Raw genomic sequence first — 21,335 nt, 5'->3', positions numbered from 1 at the left:
CCTTGGCCCAGTCAGGACGGGACCAGATGTGAAGAACGTGCTCTACTCTGCAGCCGGGAACCATGGTCTGTCCTGAAGCCTGTGGCAGAAGGTGCCTGGTGAGACTCGAGGCCGACCATTAGGATTTTGGAGTCGGAGCTACAGAGGGTCTGAAGCTAACTACACCCCAACAGAGAAGGAGATCTTGGCCGCCTACGAAGGGGTCCAAGCAGCCTCAGAGGTGGTTGGCACAGAAGCACAACTCCTTCTGGCACCCCGACTACCAGTGCTGGGGTGGATGTTCAGAGGAAAGGTTCCCTCAACCCACCATGCCACCAGTGCTACATGGAGCAAGTGGATTGCCCTCATTACACAGCGCACCCGGATTGGAAAACTGAATCGCCCTGGGATTTTGGAAGTAATTACAAATTGGCCTGAAGGTGAAAGTTTTGGTGTCACAGATGAGGAACAAGAACCAGTGACACGGGCTGAAGAAGCCCCACCATATAACCAACTGCCAGCAGAGGAAACACGCTATGCTCTATTCACCGACGGTTCCTGTCGCATTGTGGGGATGAATCGGAGGTGGAAAGCAGCCGTATGGAGCCCCACGCGACGGGTAGCAGAGGCCACTGAAGGAGAGGGTGGATCCAGTCAACTTGCTGAACTCAAAGCGGTTCAACTGGCCTTAGACATTGCAGGAAGAGAGAAGTGGCCAAAGCTTTACCTTTATACCGATTCATGGATGGTAGCCAATGCTCTGTGGGGATGGTTGGAGAGATGGAAAGAGGCTAACTGGCAGCGTAGAGGAAAACCAATTTGGGCTGCTGAAGAGTGGAAAGATATCGCTACCCGGTTAGAGAAATTACCTGTGAAGGTTCGCCATGTAGATGCCCATGTTCCCAGAAGTAGGGCTAATGAAGAGCAGAAAAACAATCAGCAGGTAGATCAGGCTGCAAAGATAGGGGTGTCGAAGATAGACCTTGATTGGGAACACAAGGGAGAGTTGTTCCTGGCTCGATGGGCCCATGATGCCTCAGGTCATCAGGGCAGAGATGCCACATATAAGTGGGCACGAGACCGAGGGGTGGATCTAACCATGGACAGTATTTCTCAAGTTATCCATGACTGTGAGACATGCGCTGCCATCAAGCAAGCCAAGCGGATGAAGCCCCTCTGGTATGGGGGGCGGTGGTCCAAGTACAAATATGGAGAGGCCTGGCAGATTGACTACATCACACTGCCCCAGACACGCCAAGGCAAGCGCTATGTACTGACCATGGTGGAAGCCACCACTGGATGGTTGGAGACCTACCCTGTGTCTCACGCTACAGCCCGTAACACCATCCTGGGCCTTGAAAAGCAGGTCCTTTGGAGGCATGGCACCCCTGAGAGGATTGAGTCAGACAATGGGACTCATTTCAAGAATAGCCTTATCAACACTTGGGCTAGGGAACATGGCATTGAGTGGGTGTACCATATCCCCTACCATGCACCAGCTGCAGGGAAAGTGGAAAGGTACAATGGACTGTTAAAAACCACCTTGAGAGCATTGGGTGGGGGATCATTCAAAAACTGGGAGCAGCATTTAGCAAAGGCCACTTGGTTAGTTAACACCCGGGGTTCCACCAACCGAGCGGGCCCTGCCCAGTCTGAGCCCCTGAATATGGTAGATGGAGACAAAGTCCCAGTGGCACATATCAGAGGTTTGTTAGGGAAGGCAGTTTGGATCAATTCTGCCCCGAGTACAGACAAACCCATTCGTGGGATTGTCTTTGCTCAAGGACCAGGTTGTACATGGTGGGTAATGCAGAGAGATGGAACAACACGATGTGTGCCTCAGGGAGATCTGATTGTGGGGTGAGGCAGCATGAGACAGAAGCAAATATGTAAGTGTCAAAGGTCTGAGCAAGTGAGATAGAAGGAAATGTGTAAGTGTCGAAGGTTTGAGCAAGTGAGATGGAAGAAAATGTGTCCGAGTAAGTGAAAGATGGAAATTTCTACTTGCTGAAGTTTTTACATGCTGTTTAGTATGTTCACGATATGGAGATAAGGGGTGGAATGTCCTAGGGTGATGTTATGGTGTTTGTATCTCCAATCGTGTGTCCTGATTATGTTTGGTATTATGTCCTGTGCTTCCAGGACTGACTCTGAGAGTGAAGCTTTGTTTTGTCTTGTTATCAGCCGGCTCACCTCCCCCATGGTCTATGTTTAGGAGAGGTTTTAGCTCGGTTTGTCTGCTTGCTTGCCTGCTTGCTTGCCTGCTTGCTTGCCTGCTTGCTCGCTTCTGCCTCTTTTTCTTTCCTTCGCTTTGCCCTTGCTTTTTCCTTATTAGTTAGTTCAGCTAGGCAGTCCAACTTTTTCCCTGGACTGTTTTCTCTTCCACCCCGTCCCCTCCCTCTCCTGGATACCATCTGAACCTGTTCCGGACGGGGACCTGGGAAACCCCAAGAAACACCGGGAGTCTACACTCTGTCACCGGCAGCAGTCATCCCCAGCGCCAGAGACTGATAACTGAGCGACCACTCGCCAGAGAGACTGAGTTTGTCATCCCTTCAGAACGGTGAAAGAGTTTTTTTTGTCAGCTGGTGTTGTCTTTTTTCCCTGTGCTGGGGAGTGTCTTGCTTGTTAAATAAACAGGTTTTTTCTCCCACTCTTCTCCGAGGAAATTCTTCCCGAACCCGGTGGGGTGGGGGGGAGGAGTCGTGGGGTTTGCTGTCTGGGGGCTCCTTCTGGAGGTTTTCCCCCCAAATTTGCCCAAAACCAGGACAAAGAGAAGCTCCCAAAACCGAGCAGAGTACGGTTATCTTGTTGCCCCGTCTGAACTTTGATTCATGTTGCAAAAGAACATATTCTATCAATGGTATTTTCTAGATTAAACCAATTTTTGTTGGCCCATTTTTACCCACCTTGGGACGGTCTGCCCCTATATTTAGCTAATAGAGCACAAAATGCAGCTTTATCTGTTACAGTGGAATTCTCAGTCATTTTGTGAAGGGAAAAGTAAAAACCACAACGGGGAGGTCTATCTCTTAAGTTACCACACACAACGAAACAGCTTCCCCTGTGTGCCCCCCTTCGCTTCCCTGTGCGGGTGAAGAGACCAAACTACTTGGAAGGCAGTCCTTAGTTACAAAACACCGGGTTGTCTCTTAGCTACACCAAGCAGTCAAACATCATAAAAAACAACAACAACAGCGTCCCGCCTTTTGCACCAGTAGATCTTTTGTGAAATTCTGACGACAGAGCCCTCGAGCGAGTGTGGGGATGCTTTACACCAAGGTGTCTGCAGTCTGCGGGAAATCAGAAAAACCCCCCTTGCTTTCTAGACAGGCTCACCCTTTCAAGGTGGCCAGCTAGGTGCGGCTGGAGTAAGACTTCCTTCCCCTGCTACAGACTACAGACAACCTCGCATCCCTTCTGTCTGCCAGAAAATCCTGTCCGTGACACCAATTTACCCTCACGATCCGCTTGATACGGGGCGGGGCTCGTGATGGTTCTTTTGATCTCAAAGGTGCTAACAGGCAAATGGCAGGGGACAAAATGAGTTTTTTCACAGCAATGCATTTTTTTTAGATGGCAACAACTCAGTTGCGATCGAGTAGAGACATATAAGAAACAAAGTACAGAGAGAAAAAGAGAGAGGGAAGGGAAAATAGCTACCAGCAGAGGAGACGGACGTCCTCGTGGTCCTTGGCCAATAGACGGGTCTTCATCCGTGGGGAGTGTAACGAGTTTCTGGAAACCTCCGGGTGCCTTTAAGGGCTCCTACGCTGTTGGGCTTGTTCTCCTTTTTAAAAAAGCGAAGCAGCTAACGGTTGCTGTAAAGTTATTTCTTGTAGAACTGCATCAGTCTCAAAGGCAAAAACAGAGCAAAGCAAAGGCATTAAAGCAATGGCATAAAGCCACGGCATGAAGCCCCGGCTCTCCCCGAGGCGTGTTCTTTTATAGAAACTTCCAAGCAAGCTAAGACACAAACTCGGACCGCTACTCCTTAACCTATTAGAATTGTAGTTTTTTAGCACGCTAGGCTACGTATAAACTACGCACGTGGCCTATCTTGTTTTAACTGAAAAATGTAAGCAATATTCTTGACTATTGTATCTGAAGCTAGGTTCTTGGAGCCCTTAAGGAAACACTAGCATGTTTTTTAACCTTCACTAGAGCATGTGCTACTTCTCAGGCATCTAAGATCTTTTACTCTCTAAAAGCACTTAAAACTTATTTTATTTACTTACTTATTTACTCGCTCCATCTATTCATTTACTCATCCCATTTACTCACTTTATTCATTCCAATGAGCCTTTTGTCCCTTTTATTGTATCCTGGCTTACCTTTCATAGAAATTTGCCCATCTAGAATTAAAGATGCCTCAGTTGTTTTAATAATTACCTTACCTTTAGCTGTTTCTTTTGCCTTTCTGTCCATGTCTTGAGTTTGAGTTGCTAATTTGAATAAACTTATTTTTCTTGTTGTGAGACAGAACCAGGAGTAAGAGAGCAAGGCAGGCCTAAAACTTGAGAGAGTATAAAAGAAAATTTATTAACTACACAAACAAAAAGAGAGGAAAAAAAATTTTTTTCAGAATAAGAGTTTTTAGATCACTCCTTCCCTCCCTCTCCCAATCTTCATAACAACAAAACAAGCATATAACAAATACTTCGGTCAGTGCCCAATTTAGTCTTTCTCAGTTCACTTCTGGAGAAAGAAGCTTCTTCTTGTGGAAGTTGTAGGGATTTTTCCCACAAGAAGGAAAAAACCAGTTCTCTTGTGGTTTTATCTTTCACGATTTGCATCCGCCCGGGAACCTGCAACCGTGACGCTCCTCCCAACTCTACAACCGTCCCAAAGTTGTAGATGTGGGCCATGTCTGTCTCATGGGGTATTACTTTTAAGAATGAAATGTTTGACAGCAAAGATTCTCTTTGTCTCCTTTTTCTCTGCTCAGGCTTCATCTTCAGAAAACCAAAATCCCCTTCTTTTCTCAGGACAGAAATTCTCAACACAGGTGCTTTTTAGTCAAATCATCTATTAAATGGAACATTTCCATCCCCCCATGTCTCTTTCCATGGTTTATAGGAATATTCAGTACATCAGTTCATTCCTACGATTTCACAAAAAGATTTTCAGCCATTTCAGCATCTTCTCATTCTCTTTCCATCTTAAAAACTTAGCTCTTACATCACTGACTTCAGAAATCTTCTTATTCCCTTTCATATTCAAAGGAAAGGCTGGAGGCTTTGCAAATCTTATCTGAGCACTAAAGAGTTAAAGTTTAACACAACTACAAGAGTTGGGCCAGGCTCAGGCCGAGCTGGGAGGCAGCTGAGGTGTTAATCAGCCTTTCTGGGGCTGGGCTGCAGCCCCCACACTGCTCATGGCCACCCGGGCAGGCCCGGCCCGTCCGGCGGCAGCAAGAGTCAGCCTCCCCCCACGCCAGAGCCGCAGGCCCGTGGAGGAGGAAGCCGTGAAGGTCTTATCACACAACTTTTTCTCCCCCTGGCCATCGGGTCCCCCTCGTTGGCAAACGGGGCCCAAGCGGCCTCCCGAGCCTCCCCCCCCCCACATGAGGGAGAGGGAAGCTCGGGTTGATGTTACCTGCTCAGCCGCCGGAAGACAAAGAGGGTCGGTTCCAGATTACCTTCCTCAAAATGTGTGTTCACGGGGCGAACTAACTTTCTCTAATTGGCTGTTGCAGGTATCCCAACCCCCACAGAGGAAATTCCCTTAGGAAGAATGTCTTCTGAGTTTCTTCTTCCTAAGTCAACCTATCACAGTCCACCAGCTCATTTCCTTTTTCCAATTCAGAGCTCACTTTTTGGTGTATACATGTTGTTTTTTTCCTTCAGCTAGCTCTAAGGCCCGGGTTAAGGTGATTATTTCAGCCTTCTGTGCAGAGGTATTTGTTGGCAATGGTCCGGACTCTATCACCTCTCTATTGTGGTAACTGCATACCTAGCATGTCTTTTTCCACTGATGCTGTAGCTGCTCCCATCAGTGAACCAGGTCTCGGCGTCCCCGAGAGGGGTGTCCTTCAGATCCGGGCGACTGGAGTAAGCGGCTTCAGTGGTCTCCAGGCAGTCATGGATCACTGGTTCTCCCATACTCCTGCTGAGGAAAGAAGCTGCATTGACGGTGTTAGTTACCACAATTTCAACATCATCTTATTCTGTTAGTATGGCCTGGTACTTTAGAAATTTTTGTGGGGAAAGCCAACGTCTTCCTTTCACCTCTGGGACTGCAGACGCCGTGTGGGATACTGCCACGGTCATCTTCTGGCCTAGGGTGAATTTGCGTGCCTCTCGGATGTTCAGTGCTACCGCTGCAACAGCTCTCAGGCACCCTGGCCACCCCTTGGCTGCCGCGTCCAGCTGTTTGGAGAGGTAGGCGACTGCCCTCCGGTACGGGCCCGGGTCTTGCGCTGGTATTCCCAGAGCAATCCCCTGCTATTCGTGAGAAAACAGAAAGAGCTGTTTACTCACATCTGGAAGTCCCAGGGCCGGAGCTGACATGAGAGCCCTCTTTAGTTGGTCAAAGGCTCGTGTTGCTTCTTTCATCCACTGGAGATCTCTGCTTCCTTTTGTAATCAAGGTATATAGGAGTTTGACTAACAGCCCATAATTGTAAATCCACAGTCTGCACCACCCTGTCATGCCCAAGAAGGTTCTCAGTTCTTTCACCGCTTGGGGTGTTGCGGTCTGGCGTATTGTTTCCTTGTGATCCCGTCCCAAGGTTCTTTGTCCAGCACTAATCTCATAACTCAAATAGACAACTGTTCATGTCACCATCTGGGCTTTCTTCTGGGATACCCCTGTAGACCCCCAAAAAATTTAGGAGGCTTACCGTCCACTCCATACATGCTTCTTGAGTTTCAGTAGCTATCAGGAGGTCGTCCACATACTGTAGCAGCTGTCCCTCTTCTGATGGAGCTTCCCAGGATTCTAGATCTTTTACCAGCTGTTCTCCAAATATGGTAGGGGAGTTCTTGAGCCCCTGGGGTAGTACGCACCACGTGAGCCGAGTTTTACGTCCAGTTTTGGGATTTTCCCATTCAAATGCAAAAATTTTCTGGCTGGTTTCATGGAGAGAAAGGTAAAAGAAAGCATCCTTTAAATCTAAAAAAGTAAACCGGGTTAGTTTGGATGTTAAACGAGTTAACAAGGTGTAGGGGTTGGCTACCGCCGGTAACAGCTCGCAAATCTTGTACTAACCTGTACGATCCATCGGGCTTTTTTACAGACAAAATAGGAGTATTAAAATCAGATTGACATTTTTTAGTAGTCCTATTTGCAAAAAGTTCTTAATTACTGGACCAATCCCTTCCCTACTTTCCTTTTTTAAGGGGTATTGTCTAATTTTAACCGGTTGTTTTCCTTCTTTAAGCCAGATTTGTACAGGCAGAGCATTCTTTGCTCTCGCCGGTATATTGGAGGCCCACACCCCAGGGAGCAGCTGATCTATTATTTTCTTAATAATTTCTTCTTTGTTTTCAGCCGCAATATCTTTGGTTATTAGCATTAAATTTAACAGTCCCACGTATTGCTGATCATTTACCTCCAAACTAATTTCCCCAGTTTTGAATATTATTTTTGCTTTTAATAGTTCCAATAGATTCTTACCCAAAAGCGCTAATGGAGCATAGGGCGTACGTAAAAACCTGTGAATTCCCCATTGTTTCCCAAACTTATATTTCAATGGGCTACAAAAATAAGCCCTTTCAGATTGGCCAGTTGCCCCCTTTACCGTGACATAATCATCTGTTATTGGTATTAAGGCTTTATTTAGCATTGAATATGTTGCTCCCGTGTTTATCAAAAGTTTTTTTTTCTTTGTTCCCTACTTTTATTGCATCCGGAGGGTCTCCTAGGGTAAGATCCTCTGCTCCGTTCCTCTTTTCAGTCTCCTCTTCTTTGATCATCACCTTTTCTTCCTTCTGGATACCGAAGTTGAAATAGAAATTGCTTTGACTAGAGCAGGGGATGGAACATATGCCGGAGTCGGGATAGAAGAAGAAATCTCAGGAGGTGGAGTGGGACCGGAGCAGGGGATGGGACATAGAAATTTCAGGAGGTGGAATGAGGGAATAGGAGCTGAAGCAACTCTAGCTGGCTTTTTTTTTTTTCAGAAGTAGAAGGTAAAGCAGGAGTTGAGGTTAATAACCGTCTTAAATTTGCTTCCCCTCTCACCCCCCTTTGCCTTTTAGCGGGTGGTTCAAACAAATTCCCCGGTTCTTATTCCAGAGGGTTAGCTGGATACACCTTATCAGGGCGTGCGCAGCGTCGGTTTACAGAGCACGTACTGCAACATTATTTTAATTTAGTCTCGTTGTCTTTTTCTAAGACCGATACCAAGGGGTCAGAGGGGGCTCTGGGTCCACAATCTTTCTGTCACTCAGGGTGATTCAGGAGAGAAAAAACCAAAAAAACCCCCAAACGCTCAGCGTAAGTCGCCTCCTCCCATTTCCGTGTCTCAAAAATAACATAAGCCGTAACAAAGTTTCATTATGTAAATGTCCAGCTGAGGGCCACCTGGCTCCCCCCTCAAGTTATAAAGCGGCCACCATTGTGTACAAAACCTTTCAAGGGTCTTTTGGTTCTCTGAGCCTCCGTGCCCCGCTAGCTCCTTCCCATGTGCCAAAACGCACCCCAAAGGACTGGTTTTAGGGATCTCTTTACTCTGGTTAGTTCCCGTCATCCCTCCTTAACAAAACCGGTACCTCTGCTTTAGTTCTTATTATCTTGTCCTTTGCTTCTTGTCCTGCTTTTCACTCAGCAAGACAAGATCCTTGCAATCCTTTCCTAGACTTTTTCTTACAGCCCACAGCTCGGGTACTAAATGTAACTTTCCACTTACCAGCTCCATCAAGGAGCTGTTGTTTACATTTACTGTGCTGGTTAGCAGAAGAACGATAGTAATAGCACCCAGGCACGAGGCCAACCTCTAGATGCACCAAAAACTGCAGGAAAATTCTTACAAATACAAGCTATTTCATTCACTCTTTCTTAACTCTCTAAATTTTCCACAGCTCCCAATCCAAAGCCACAAGTCCTCCAGCAGATGTCCGATATAAACTTTTAAAATATGTTCTCTTATTCCTCCTGTCTGTCCACTAGTTCACTGAATTCACAAACTCCCGTGGGTCAAGCCCAAACCACTGAGGTAAAGGAATTGCTTCTATTCATCCGGTTAGATTGGATCCTTACACTGACGCTGCTCTTATTCTGATTTCAACAATCTGCAAACACAGCCTCTGTACTTAAAATCATATTCATGCCTCATTTCCTAATAAACTCTTTCACTCGGGCTGTGCTTCCCTTATAACTTTTTGCACAAGTCAAAAGGCAGTATTGCCTCAGAAATACAGTTAGAGTGAATATACTGTCTTTGGTAACCACAACGCACGCACCACGGTAACAGCAGGGAGGGAGTTTTTAAGGGTTTCACGCACCCCACTCGCCTCGTTTTTCCCCGGCCGTTTCAGTCGCCCGAGAACTGAACCGCGGGTCCAAACTCCCACTCGCTTCCTGCTAAAAGCACATCTCAAACAAGCTCTCTTTCCCACTCGCTCTCACGATCAGGACACACTCACACGGTTCAAGAACCGTACGCCAGGATTTTGCCTTTACGAGCGCTAGCCCCGCAACGCTAGGGAACAAAGCCCTCTACGGCACAACGAATGGCAAAATCTACTGCCGGACAGAATCGGAGATAGATAAGGATTTGACCGATGTGTCCCAAACCGAGCTGCAGGAGCTATTGGTCAGAGAGCTGAGCAACCTGAACTTTCAAGCAATCGCAAGCGCTTGCCTGTGAACATTTATAACGGTATTTAAGGCGCAGTCAGAACAAGAAAGTGCTTTTTATCACTCGGATCATAGAGTCCCGCGTCTCGGTCTCGGGCACGGCCTCCGTCAAGATGACGGGAGGGATTTTTGTTTCACGGGGAAAAGGGCTACCATTTGGGCCCGGCGCTCCGCGCACAAGACCGAGATTCCGCCCGCCAAAATGCCGAACGGATCGGGATTTCTGCCGGACACAAGCTGCGGCCACTTAGAACCCCGGCTCCCTTTGGAGCCACCAAAGCCTTCTCAAAACCGATACCGGGAGACTGGGGAAGCGAGGATTTTTTCACAGGGAAAAGGACCGCCATTCGTCTCCAGCTCTCCGTGCCCAGGACCGAGATGTTTCACGCTACAATGCCGATCGGACCGGCATTTCTCCGACGCAAAGTGCCACCGCTTAAAACCCCGGCTATTCCTCGAGTGCCGAAAGCCTCCTCTAAATAGGCGTTACGAAACCGGTGAAGCGAGGTTTATTTCACAGACAAATAGGCCACCGTTCGCGTCCGGGGCCCTGCCCCCCGAGACCGAGCTAAAACGCCGCACGGATCGGGATTCGTGCCGGACCCGAGCTGCCGCCGATTAGAAACTCGGCCGTCTTTGGTGTGACGAACACCTCCTCCAAACTCGCATCGGGAAACTGGGAACGTGAGTTTTGTTTCAGAGAGAAAAGCGCCGATGTTCTCGTCCAGGGCCCGTGCCCGAGACCGGGCTTCCGCCCGCTAAAATTTCAAACCGATCGGGATTTCTCTCTGACTCGTTTAGCCACCGTTTAGAACCCTCGATGACTTTGGAGCGACAAACGACTCCCCCAAACTCATATTAGCAAACCGGGAGGATGAGTTTAGTTTCACGGGGAAAAGGCCCACAGTCGCCATTTACGGCTTTGCTTCCGCTTGCTAAAATTCTGAAGGAATCGGCATTTCTCTCACGCCCGAGCCGCCGTCACTTACGAGCCTTGCTGCCTTTGGAACGTGAAACAACTGTTCCCAACTGAAGACTGGGGAACTGGGGGTGAGTTTTGCTTCACAGAGAATTTTCATTTTTACTGTTTCTATTTATAATATAGATAACCCTAAATGGAGGTGTCTGTGAGACTTAGGCCATTCATCTCATTCCTTTCTAGTCCCAACTGCTTAGTCACATTTGCTGCACTGCTTAGCAATTGCTAAGGGGCAATTATGCAGCTTAATAAATTACCTGAGTTATTTAGCTATGCTGATGAAACACAAAGTTTTATTTCTGACCTGATTTCTGCCCTTTTTCTCAAAGCAGTTGTTGCCCAAAGGAAAGTGCTTTCATTTCCCTGAAAACTTTTCTTTTATATTGAGAAAAGACTCACCTTTTTCTCCTTGAATTTCCTCCTCTTGAATTCAAGTCAGGAGAGCCAAACAGCTGCAGCTCTTCTGAGGCCTTTTATCCCTGGTGGGATTTGCTCCTCCTCTTCCTGGGTGTGCCAGGCGGGGCCCAATCAGGGGTATATTAACCCCAGGTTTTGCTGAGGGCCTTCATTCCCTCTCAGGGATCAGCTAGGATAAGGGCTCTCCTGCCACTTCTGTGAAGAGGCTGTTTTTCCTTATCTCAGCTTGTTTTCAGGAAATGCTTTTAGGTATCTAAAACAGCAAAGGCTTTGAAGATTTAGTGAAGAAAACAGCATCAAAAACAGTGAGTATTTGCATCAATGATTTTGGGTTGTGTGTTCAGAGGTGGTAAAGAGCTTTCGGTTTTGTTTTTTTAGGAGGAACACAACTTCCGGAAATTCCAGGTAGCGTCCGGTACTGCACTTGAGATTTTTTCGACTCACTTGAAGCTGACACCTCCTCGGGAACCGGCTGCCAGACCTGGTTCAGTGCTCTGAAGACCCCTCTAAAAGCATTACAGGAGTCCGTGATGAAGCCTTCACCTTCTCCTTTTTGAGGGTGCCATCCAGCGTGCCTTCCACAAAGGCAGAGGACTTGCGGTGAGACCGGGATGTCGGGAGGAGGAGGGTGGGTCAACTCCATTTTCAGCCACGCCTCATCACTTTCTCTCTTCTTAAGCCAGGCATACCCTCTGACGGTGGCTTCAGCCTCTGAGAGCTGTTGAAGCTTATGTCCCGAAGTCCTGGGCTTTCTCGGGACACGGTGACTAACGGAATTGTCAGGTTTTGGCCAATGAGTTTCTTAGCACAAGCAGTGATGTTTCCTTTTCTTTATTCTAGCTGATTCGGAAACATCAGCCCGGTGACCGCAGGAACCTCCCAGAGGGCGGGGCCTCCTTCCTTCCCAGCAGACCCGGATTCTCATCCCCGGACTTCGGAGAGATAAGTGGAGGGCTGCCAACACATAGGGGGTGGGAGCGAGGTGGTGGGTGTGGACATTTTAGGGGGGATCTCGGAGGCAGATTTGCAGATGGGGACGTCCAGGAAGCGGCCCCTTAGGCCCCCTAAAGATGATCTGTTTGATCGCAGCGCCGAGGCACGCAGGGCAGAGCATTCTCCGTGGGTGTTGCGTCACTTGTCTCTCGTGCTTTTCGTGTCTTTTGTCTGTCTTATGTCGCACCTGTTTTTCTCTAGCCCTTTGAGGGGCATCCCGGAATCCCCGGGGTCCCTCTTAACCTCTCCGATCTCTGTATTCATCGGCCAGGTGCCAGCGCCTTTTAATTTTCGGCCGGGGAGCTCAGATATCAGAATCTTATCTCTCAATAGTAGCATCCGGTCTGTCTTTTCAGGTCTTGTTCTGAGCTGTATTGACAGCCCTAGCCCTCACAGATCCATTACAAGGAATTAGGACTTTGAAAACATAGGGGGAGCATCGTGACCCCAGGATTCTCAGGCATCCATCTTTGCTCTCGTTGCGATAAATCATCGTGCTAGCATCTTCTTCCAGGCTCATCGGCTGGCTCTCGGTCTCCTCTCGGTCATCTTCTTTTGCATCCTCTCGGTCCTCGGGGTCATTCTTCCCCCCGAGTGTCTTTTCCTCCCCGTGTCGTCCCCTCGTTCGTCCAGTCCCGTGTCACGGGTGCCTGCACATATTCGGCCCGGAGCTGCTCTGCCCTGCCGCCTTGTTCGGGCATAGATCCCGGAGGACGAGTCCCGGGTACTCGCAATCTGAGAAGGGGGGTGTAGTTGTGCTCTAGGTGTTATCTGTAGAGTGAGCCAGGATGTGTAGTGGTCTTAATGTCTCCTGCAGGGCTCTGACTTTTGTCCTTACTTCCTTTCAGATGCAGATGGATTAAATCGGAGTCAGAGGGCCCATCCTCTGGGAGGGGGCTCCCCCTGGAGGTCAGTCACTGTATTTGCAGTGGAAGCATAAAAGGTGACTGTGTTACAGTATTGTTCTTAGTGCTTTTTTCAGCAGTTCAAGATGGATATCAGCAGACAAGTTCATGTGGACGAGGTGAGCTGTGACCTGTGGGCAGAGTAGTTTCTTTTAGTCAGGTCTCAATTTCAGGTGCAGCTCTCACTATCCATTACTTTATTTGTGTTTTTTAGCAGTGCACTCACTTGAAGCTGACACCTCCTCGGGAGCTGGCTGCCAGACCTGGTTCAGTGCTCTGAAGACCCCTCTAAAAGCATTACAGGAGTCTGTGATGAAGCCTTCACCTTCTCCTTTTTGAGGGTGCCATCCGGCGTGCCTTCCACAAAGGCAGAGGACTTGCGGTGAGACCGGGATGTCGGGAGGAGGAGGGTGGGTCAACTCCATTTTCAGCCACGCCTCATCACTTTCTCTCTTCTTAAGCCAGGCATACCCTCTGACGGTGGCTTCAGCCTCTGAGAGCTGTCGAAGCTTATGTCCCGAAGACCCGGGCTTTCTCGGGACACGGTGAGTAAGGGAATTGTCAGGTTTTGGCCAATGAGTTTCTTAGCACCAGCTGTGATGTTTCCTTTTCTTTATTCTAGCTGACTCGGAAACATCAGCCCGGTGACCGCAGGAATCTCCCAGAGGGCGGGGCCTCCTTCCTTCCCAGCAGACCCGGATTCTCATCCCAGGACTTCGGAGAGATAAGTGGAGGGCTGCCAACACATAGGGGGTGGGAGCGAGGTGGTGGGTGTGGACATTTTAGGGGGGATCTCGGAGGCAGATTTGCAGATGGGGACGTCCAGGAAGCGGCCCCTTAGGCCCCCTAAAGATGATCTGTTTGATCGCAGCGCCGAGGCACGCAGGGCAGAGCAGTCTCCGTGGGTGTTGCGTCACTTGTCCCTCGTGCTTTTCGTGTCTTTTGTCTGTCTTATGTCGCACCTGTTTTTCTCTAGCCCTTTGAGGGGCATCCCGGAATCCCCGGGGTCCCTCTTAACCTCTCCGATCTCTGTATTCATCGGCCAGGTGCCAGCGCCTTTTAATTTTCGGCCGGGGAGCTCAGATATCAGAATCTTATTTCTCAATAGTAGCATCCGGTCTGTCTTTTCAGGTCTTGTTCTGAGCTGTATTGACAGCCCTAGCCCTCACAGATCCATTACAAGGAATTAGGATTTTGAAAACATAGGGGGAGCATCGTGACCCCAGGATTCTCAGGCATCCATCTTTGCTCTCGTTGCGATAAATCATCGTGCTAGCATCTTCTTCCAGGCTCATCGGCTGGCTCTCGGTCTCCTCTCGGTCATCTTCTTTTGCATCCTCTCGGTCCTCGGGGTCATTCTTCCCCCCGAGTGTCTTTTCCTCCCCGTGTCGTCCCCTCGTTCGTCCAGTCCCGTGTCACGGGTGCCTGCACATATTCGGCCCGGAGCTGCTCTGCCCTGCCGCCTAGTTCGGGCATAGATCCCGGAGGACGAGTCCCGGGGACTCGCAATCTGAGATGGGGGGTGTAGTTGTGCTCTAGGTGTTATCTGTAGAGTGAGCCAGGATGTGTAGTGGTCTTAATGTCTCCTGCAGGGCTCTGACTTTTGTCCTTACTTCCTTTCAGATGCAGATGGATTAAATCGGAGTCAGAGGGCCCATCCTCTGGGAGGGGGCTCCCCCTGGAGGTCAGTCACTGTATTTGCAGTGGAAGAATAAAAGGTGACTGTGTTACAGTATTGTTCTTAGTGCTTTCTTCAGCAGTTCAAGATGGATATCAGCAGACAAGTTCATGTGGACGAGGTGAGCTGTGACCTGTGGGCAGAGTAGTTTCTTTTAGTCAGGTCTCAATTTCAGGTGCAGCTCTCACTATCCATTACTTTATTTGTGTTTTTTAGCAGTGCACTCACTTGAAGCTGACACCTCCTCGGGAGCTGGCTGCCAGACCTGGTTCAGTGCTCTGAAGACCCCTCTAAAAGCATTACAGGAGTCTGTGATGAAGCCTTCACCTTCTCCTTTTTGAGGGTGCCATCCGGCGTGCCTTCCACAAAGGCAGAGGACTTGCGGTGAGACCGGGATGTCGGGAGGAGGAGGGTGGGTCAACTCCATTTTCAGCCACGCCTCATCACTTTCTCTCTTCTTAAGCCAGGCATACCCTCTGACGGTGGCTTCAGCCTCTGAGAGCTGTCGAAGCTTATGTCCCGAAGACCCGGGCTTTCTCTGGACACGGTGAGTAAGGGAATTGTCAGGTTTTGGCCAATGAGTTTCTTAGCACAAGCAGTGATGTTTCCTTTTCTTTATTCTAGCTGACTCGGAAACATCAGCCCGGTGACCGCAGGAACCTCCCAGAGGGCGGGGCCTCCTTCCTTCCCAGCAGACCCGGATTCTCATCCCCGGACTTCGGAGAGATAAGTGGAGGGCTGCCAACACATAGGGGGTGGGAGCGAGGTGGTGGGTGTGGACATTTTAGGGGGGATCTCGGAGGCAGATTTGCAGATGGGGACGTCCAGGAAGCGGCCCCTTAGGCCCCCTAAAGATGATCTGTTTGATCGCAGCGCCGAGGCACGCAGGGCAGAGCAGTCTCCGTGGGTGTTGCGTCACTTGTCTCTCGTGCTTTTCGTGTCTTTTGTCTGTCTTATGTCGCACCTGTTTTTCTCTAGCCCTTTGAGGGGCATCCCGGAATCCCCGGGGTCCCTCTTAACATCTCCGATCTCTGTATTCATCGGCCAGGTGCCAGCGCCTTTTAATTTTCGGCCGGGGAGCTCAGATATCAGAATCTTATCTCTCAATAGTAGCATCCGGTCTGTCTTTTCAGGTCTTGTTCTGAGCTGTATTGACAGCCCTAGCCCTCACAGATCCATTACAAGGAATTAGGACTTTGAAAACATAGGGGGAGCATCGTGACCCCAGGATTCTCAGGCATCCATCTTTGCTCTCGTTGCGATAAATCATCGTGCTAGCATCTTCTTCCAGGCTCATCGGCTGGCTCTCGGTCTCCTCTCGGTCATCTTCTTTTGCATCCTCTCGGTCCTCGGGGTCATTCTTCCCCCCGAGTGTTTTTTCCTCCCCGTGTCGTCCCCTCGTTCGTCCAGTCCCGTGTCACGGGTGCCTGCACATATTCGGCCCGGAGCTGCTCTGCCCTGCCGCCTAGTTCGGGCATAGATCCCGGAGGACGAGTCCCGGGTACTCGCAATCTGAGAAGGGGGGTGTAGTTGTGCTCTAGGTGTTATCTGTAGAGTGAGCCAGGATGTGTAGTGGTCTTAATGTCTCCTGCAGGGCTCTGACTTTTGTCCTTACTTCCTTTCAGATGCAGATGGATTAAATCGGAGTCAGAGGGCCCATCCTCTGGGAGGGGGCTCCCCCTGGAGGTCAGTCACTGTATTTGCAGTGGAAGCATAAAAGGTGACTGTGTTACAGTATTGTTCTTAGTGCTTTCTTCAGCAGTTCAAGATGGATATCAGCAGACAAGTTCATGTGGACGAGGTGAGCAGTGACCTGTGGGCAGTGTAGTTTCTTTTAGTCAGGTCTCAATTTCAGGTGCAGCTCTCACTATCCATTACTTTATTTGTGTTTTTTAGCAGTGCACTCACTTGAAGCTGACACCTCCTCGGGAGCTGGCTGCCAGACCTGGTTCAGTGCTCTGAAGACCCCTCTAAAAGCATTACAGGAGTCTGTGATGAAGCCTTCACCTTCTCCTTTTTGAGGGTGCCATCCGGCGTGCCTTCCACAAAGGCAGAGGACTTGCGGTGAGACCGGGATGTCGGGAGGAGGAGGGTGGGTCAACTCCATTTTCAGCCACGCCTCATCACTTTCTCTCTTCTTAAGCCAGGCATACCCTCTGACGGTGGCTTCAGCCTCTGAGAGCTGTCGAAGCTTATGTCCCGAAGACCCGGGCTTTCTCGGGACACGGTGAGTAAGGGAATTGTCAGGTTTTGGCCAATGAGTTTCTTAGCACCAGCTGTGATGTTTCCTTTTCTTTATTCTAGCTGACTCGGAAACATCAGCCCGGTGACCGCAGGAACCTCCCAGAGGGCGGGGCCTCCTTCCTTCCCAGCAGACCCGGATTCTCATCCCCGGACTTCGGAGAGATAAGTGGAGGGCTGCCAACACATAGGGGGTGGGAGCGAGGTGGTGGGTGTGGACATTTTAGGGGGGATCTCGGAGGCAGATTTGCAGATGGGGACGTCCAGGAAGCGGCCCCTTAGGCCCCCTAAAGATGATCTGTTTGATCGCAGCGCCGAGGCACGCCGGGCAGAGCAGTCTCCGTGGGTGTTGCGTCACTTGTCCCTCGTGCTTTTCGTGTCTTTTGTCTGTCTTATGTCGCACCTGTTTTTCTCTAGCCCTTTGAGGGGCATCCCGGAATCCCCGGGGTCCCTCTTAACCTCTCCGATCTCTGTATTCATCGGCCAGGTGCCAGCGCCTTTTAATTTTCGGCCGGGGAGCTCAGATATCAGAATCTTATCTCTCAATAGTAGCATCCGGTCTGTCTTTTCAGGTCTTGTTCTGAGCTGTATTGACAGCCCTAGCCCTCACAGATCCATTACAAGGAATTAGGACTTTGAAAACATAGGGGGAGCATCGTGACCCCAGGATTCTCAGGCATCCATCTTTGCTCTCGTTGCGATAAATCATCGTGCTAGCATCTTCTTCCAGGCTCATCGGCTGGCTCTCGGTCTCCTCTCGGTCATCTTCTTTTGCATCCTCTCGGTCCTCGGGGTCATTCTTCCCCCCGAGTGTTTTTTCCTCCCCGTGTCGTCCCCTCGTTCGTCCAGTCCCGTGTCACGGGTGCCTGCACATATTCGGCCCGGAGCTGCTCTGCCCTGCCGCCTAGTTCGGGCATAGATCCCGGAGGACGAGTCCCGGGTACTCGCAATCTGAGAAGGGGGGTGTAGTTGTGCTCTAGGTGTTATCTGTAGAGTGAGCCAGGATGTGTAGTGGTCTTAATGTCTCCTGCAGGGCTCTGACTTTTGTCCTTACTTCCTTTCAGATGCAGATGGATTAAATCGGAGTCAGAGGGCCCATCCTCTGGGAGGGGGCTCCCCCTGGAGGTCAGTCACTGTATTTGCAGTGGAAGCATAAAAGGTGACTGTGTTACAGTATTGTTCTTAGTGCTTTCTTCAGCAGTTCAAGATGGATATCAGCAGACAAGTTCATGTGGACGAGGTGAGCAGTGACCTGTGGGCAGTGTAGTTTCTTTTAGTCAGGTCTCAATTTCAGGTGCAGCTCTCACTATCCATTACTTTATTTGTGTTTTTTAGCAGTGCACTCACTTGAAGCTGACACCTCCTCGGGAGCTGGCTGCCAGACCTGGTTCAGTGCTCTGAAGACCCCTCTAAAAGCATTACAGGAGTCTGTGATGAAGCCTTCACCTTCTCCTTTTTGAGGGTGCCATCCGGCGTGCCTTCCACAAAGGCAGAGGACTTGCGGTGAGACCGGGATGTCGGGAGGAGGAGGGTGGGTCAACTCCATTTTCAGCCACGCCTCATCACTTTCTCTCTTCTTAAGCCAGGCATACCCTCTGACGGTGGCTTCAGCCTCTGAGAGCTGTCGAAGCTTATGACCCGAAGTCCCGGGCTTTCTCTGGACACGGTGAGTAAGGGAATTGTCAGGTTTTGGCCAATGAGTTTCTTAGCACAAGCAGTGATGTTTCCTTTTCTTTATTCTAGCTGACTCGGAAACATCAGCCCGGTGACCGCAGGAACCTCCCAGAGGGCGGGGCCTCCTTCCTTCCCAGCAGACCCGGATTCTCATCCCCGGACTTCGGAGAGATAAGTGGAGGGCTGCCAACACATAGGGGGTGGGAGCGAGGTGGTGGGTGTGGACATTTTAGGGGGGATCTCGGAGGCAGATTTGCAGATGGGGACGTCCAGGAAGCGGCCCCTTAGGCCCCCTAAAGATGATCTGTTTGATCGCAGCGCCGAGGCACGCCGGGCAGAGCAGTCTCCGTGGGTGTTGCGTCACTTGTCCCTCGTGCTTTTCGTGTCTTTTGTCTGTCTTATGTCGCACCTGTTTTTCTCTAGCCCTTTGAGGGGCATCCCGGAATCCCCGGGGTCCCTCTTAACATCTCCGATCTCTGTATTCATCGGCCAGGTGCCAGCGCCTTTTAATTTTCGGCCGGGGAGCTCAGATATCAGAATCTTATCTCTCAATAGTAGCATCCGGTCTGTCTTTTCAGGTCTTGTTCTGAGCTGTATTGACAGCCCTAGCCCTCACAGGTCCATTACAAGGAATTAGGACTTTGAAAACATAGGGGGAGCATCGTGACCCCAGGATTCTCAGGCATCCATCTTTGCTCTTTTTGCGATAAATCATCGTGCTAGCATCTTCCTCCAGGCTCATCGGCTGGCTCTCGGTCTCCTCTCGGTCATCTTCTTTTGCATCCTTTCGGTCCTCGGGGTCATTCTTCCCCCCGAGTGTCTTTTCCTCCCCGTGTCGTCCCCTCGTTCGTCCAGTCCCGTGTCACGGGTGCCTGCACATATTCGGCCCGGAGCTGCTCTGCCCTGCCGCCTAGTTCGGGAATAGATCCTGGAGGACGAGTCCCGGGGACTCGCAATTTGGGACGCCGGGTGTAGTTGTGCTTTAGGCTATATCTGCAGACCGACCCGGGATGTTGGGAGCCGTAGAGCTCTCTTGCGGGGCTTTGACTTTTGTTTTAACTTCATTTTAGATGCGGCCGGATCCGGTCCGTGGCCAGGGACCCCTTACGGGAGCCGAAAGAAGATGTGAGGTGAGCCGGGGAAGCTGCGCAAAGTATTCCCGGGGATTACTCCGCTCGAGCGAGAGAGTCATATTTACTGTTTTGTCATCTTAGGCACTCGGAGGAGGCAGTTTGGAAACGGCCGCACCGAAGAGGACGCGGAGGAGGTCTCGACTTCCACGGCGCCCACGCGTACCGAGGATGGATTTTGTCCCCTCATCTTTCTAAAGATAAGTGTCGGGGCCGGTGGTGGGGAGAAAGGGAAAAGCCTTTAAGGTGACAGGAGGAAATTTGAAGTTAGCTTAGAGGAGAGGGCTGTAGCGGGATGTTCCCTTTGGAGGTAAAGGCAGAGGGTTTATCCTCATCTTCATCGAAGCCTTTGCCGGGCAGGGCAGTTCCGAACCCCGTCCGCTTTCTAGCTCGTTTCGTGTCGTCGGTCTTTTCCTCGTCTCGACGTCGTCGTGGGTCTACCGGCGCCGGGAGCCCGCCTTCCATCTCGTCCCTATCTCCACGTCGACTCGGCGGTCGTCTCTTCATTTCGTCGGTTTACGATCTTCTCGAGTGTCCTCTTAATAGCTTTTGCTTTACCTTTCTGTAAGGAGTTACATGTCATCATCACTCGCCCATCTAGGGCTGTATCCGCCCGTATCGCATCGCGTCTCCTTCGCCCGCGTCGTAATCCATTGCATTTCCTTTGCCCGTGTTGTAAATCACTGCATTTCCTTGCCTGTGTTGTAATCCACTGCATTTCCTTGCATGTGTTGTAAATCAATGCATTTCCTTTGCCTGTGTTGTAATCCATTGCATTTCCTTGCCTGTGTTGTAAATCACTGCATTTCCTTGCCTGTGTTGCAATCCATTGCATTTCCTTTGCCTGTGTTGTAATTCACTGCATTTCCTTTGCCTGTGTTGTAAATCACTGCATTTCCTTGCCTGCGTTGCAATCCATTGCATTTCCTTTGCCTGTGTTGTAATTCACTGCATTTCCTTTGCCTGCGTTGTAATTCACTGCATTTCCTTTGCCTGCGTTGTAAATCACTGCATTTCCTTGCCTGTGTTACAATCCATTGCATTTCCTTTGCCTGTGTTGTAAATCACTGCATTTCCTTGCCTGTGTTGTAATCCATTGCATTTCCTTTGCCTGTGTTGTAAATAACTGCATTTCCTTGCCGGTGTTGTAAATCACTGCATTTCCTTTGCCTGTGTTGTAATCCACTGCATTTCCTTTCTCTGTGTTGTAAATCACTGCATTTCCTTGCCTGTGTTGTAATCCATTGCATTTCCTTTTCCTGTGTTGTAAATCACTGCATTTCCTTTGCCTGTGTTGTAATCCACTGCATTTCCTTTGCCTGTGTTGCAATCCATTGCCTTTCCTTTGCCTGTCTTGTAAATCACTGCATTTCCTTTGCCTGTGTTGCAATCCATTGCATTTCCTTTGCCTGCGTTGTAAATCACTGCATTTCTTTGCCTGTGTTGTAATCCATTGCATTTCCTTTTGCCTGTGTTGTAAATAACTGCATTTCCTTGCCTGTGGTGTAAATCACTGCTTTTCTTTGCCTGTGTTGT

General features: G+C 49.8%; 1 long non-coding RNA gene across 2 annotated transcripts; it reads right to left on the bottom strand.

The window, feature by feature from the left end:
* Positions 1–3,681: 3,681 nt before the first annotated feature.
* LOC148220461 (uncharacterized) lies at positions 3,682–11,379 on the bottom strand. 2 transcript variants are annotated; one of them, XR_015798778.1, is made up of 4 exons: positions 11,161–11,379; positions 6,823–7,051; positions 4,377–4,495; positions 3,682–3,833 (listed from the first exon to the last, which is right to left on the bottom strand). It is a non-coding gene; the product is annotated as an uncharacterized LOC148220461 (long non-coding RNA). The 2 variants fall into 2 exon arrangements; XR_015798779.1 differs by lacking the exon at positions 11,161–11,379 and adding an exon at positions 7,820–7,905.
* Positions 11,380–21,335: the final 9,956 nt, after the last annotated feature.

Source organism: Sturnus vulgaris, chromosome 37, assembly GCF_052056855.1.
Source record: "Sturnus vulgaris isolate bStuVul1 chromosome 37, bStuVul1.hap1, whole genome shotgun sequence".
Classification (NCBI taxonomy): Eukaryota; Metazoa; Chordata; class Aves; order Passeriformes; family Sturnidae; genus Sturnus; species Sturnus vulgaris.
Note: the sequence above shows the minus strand (reverse complement) of the source record. Positions and strands in the feature narration are given on the sequence as shown.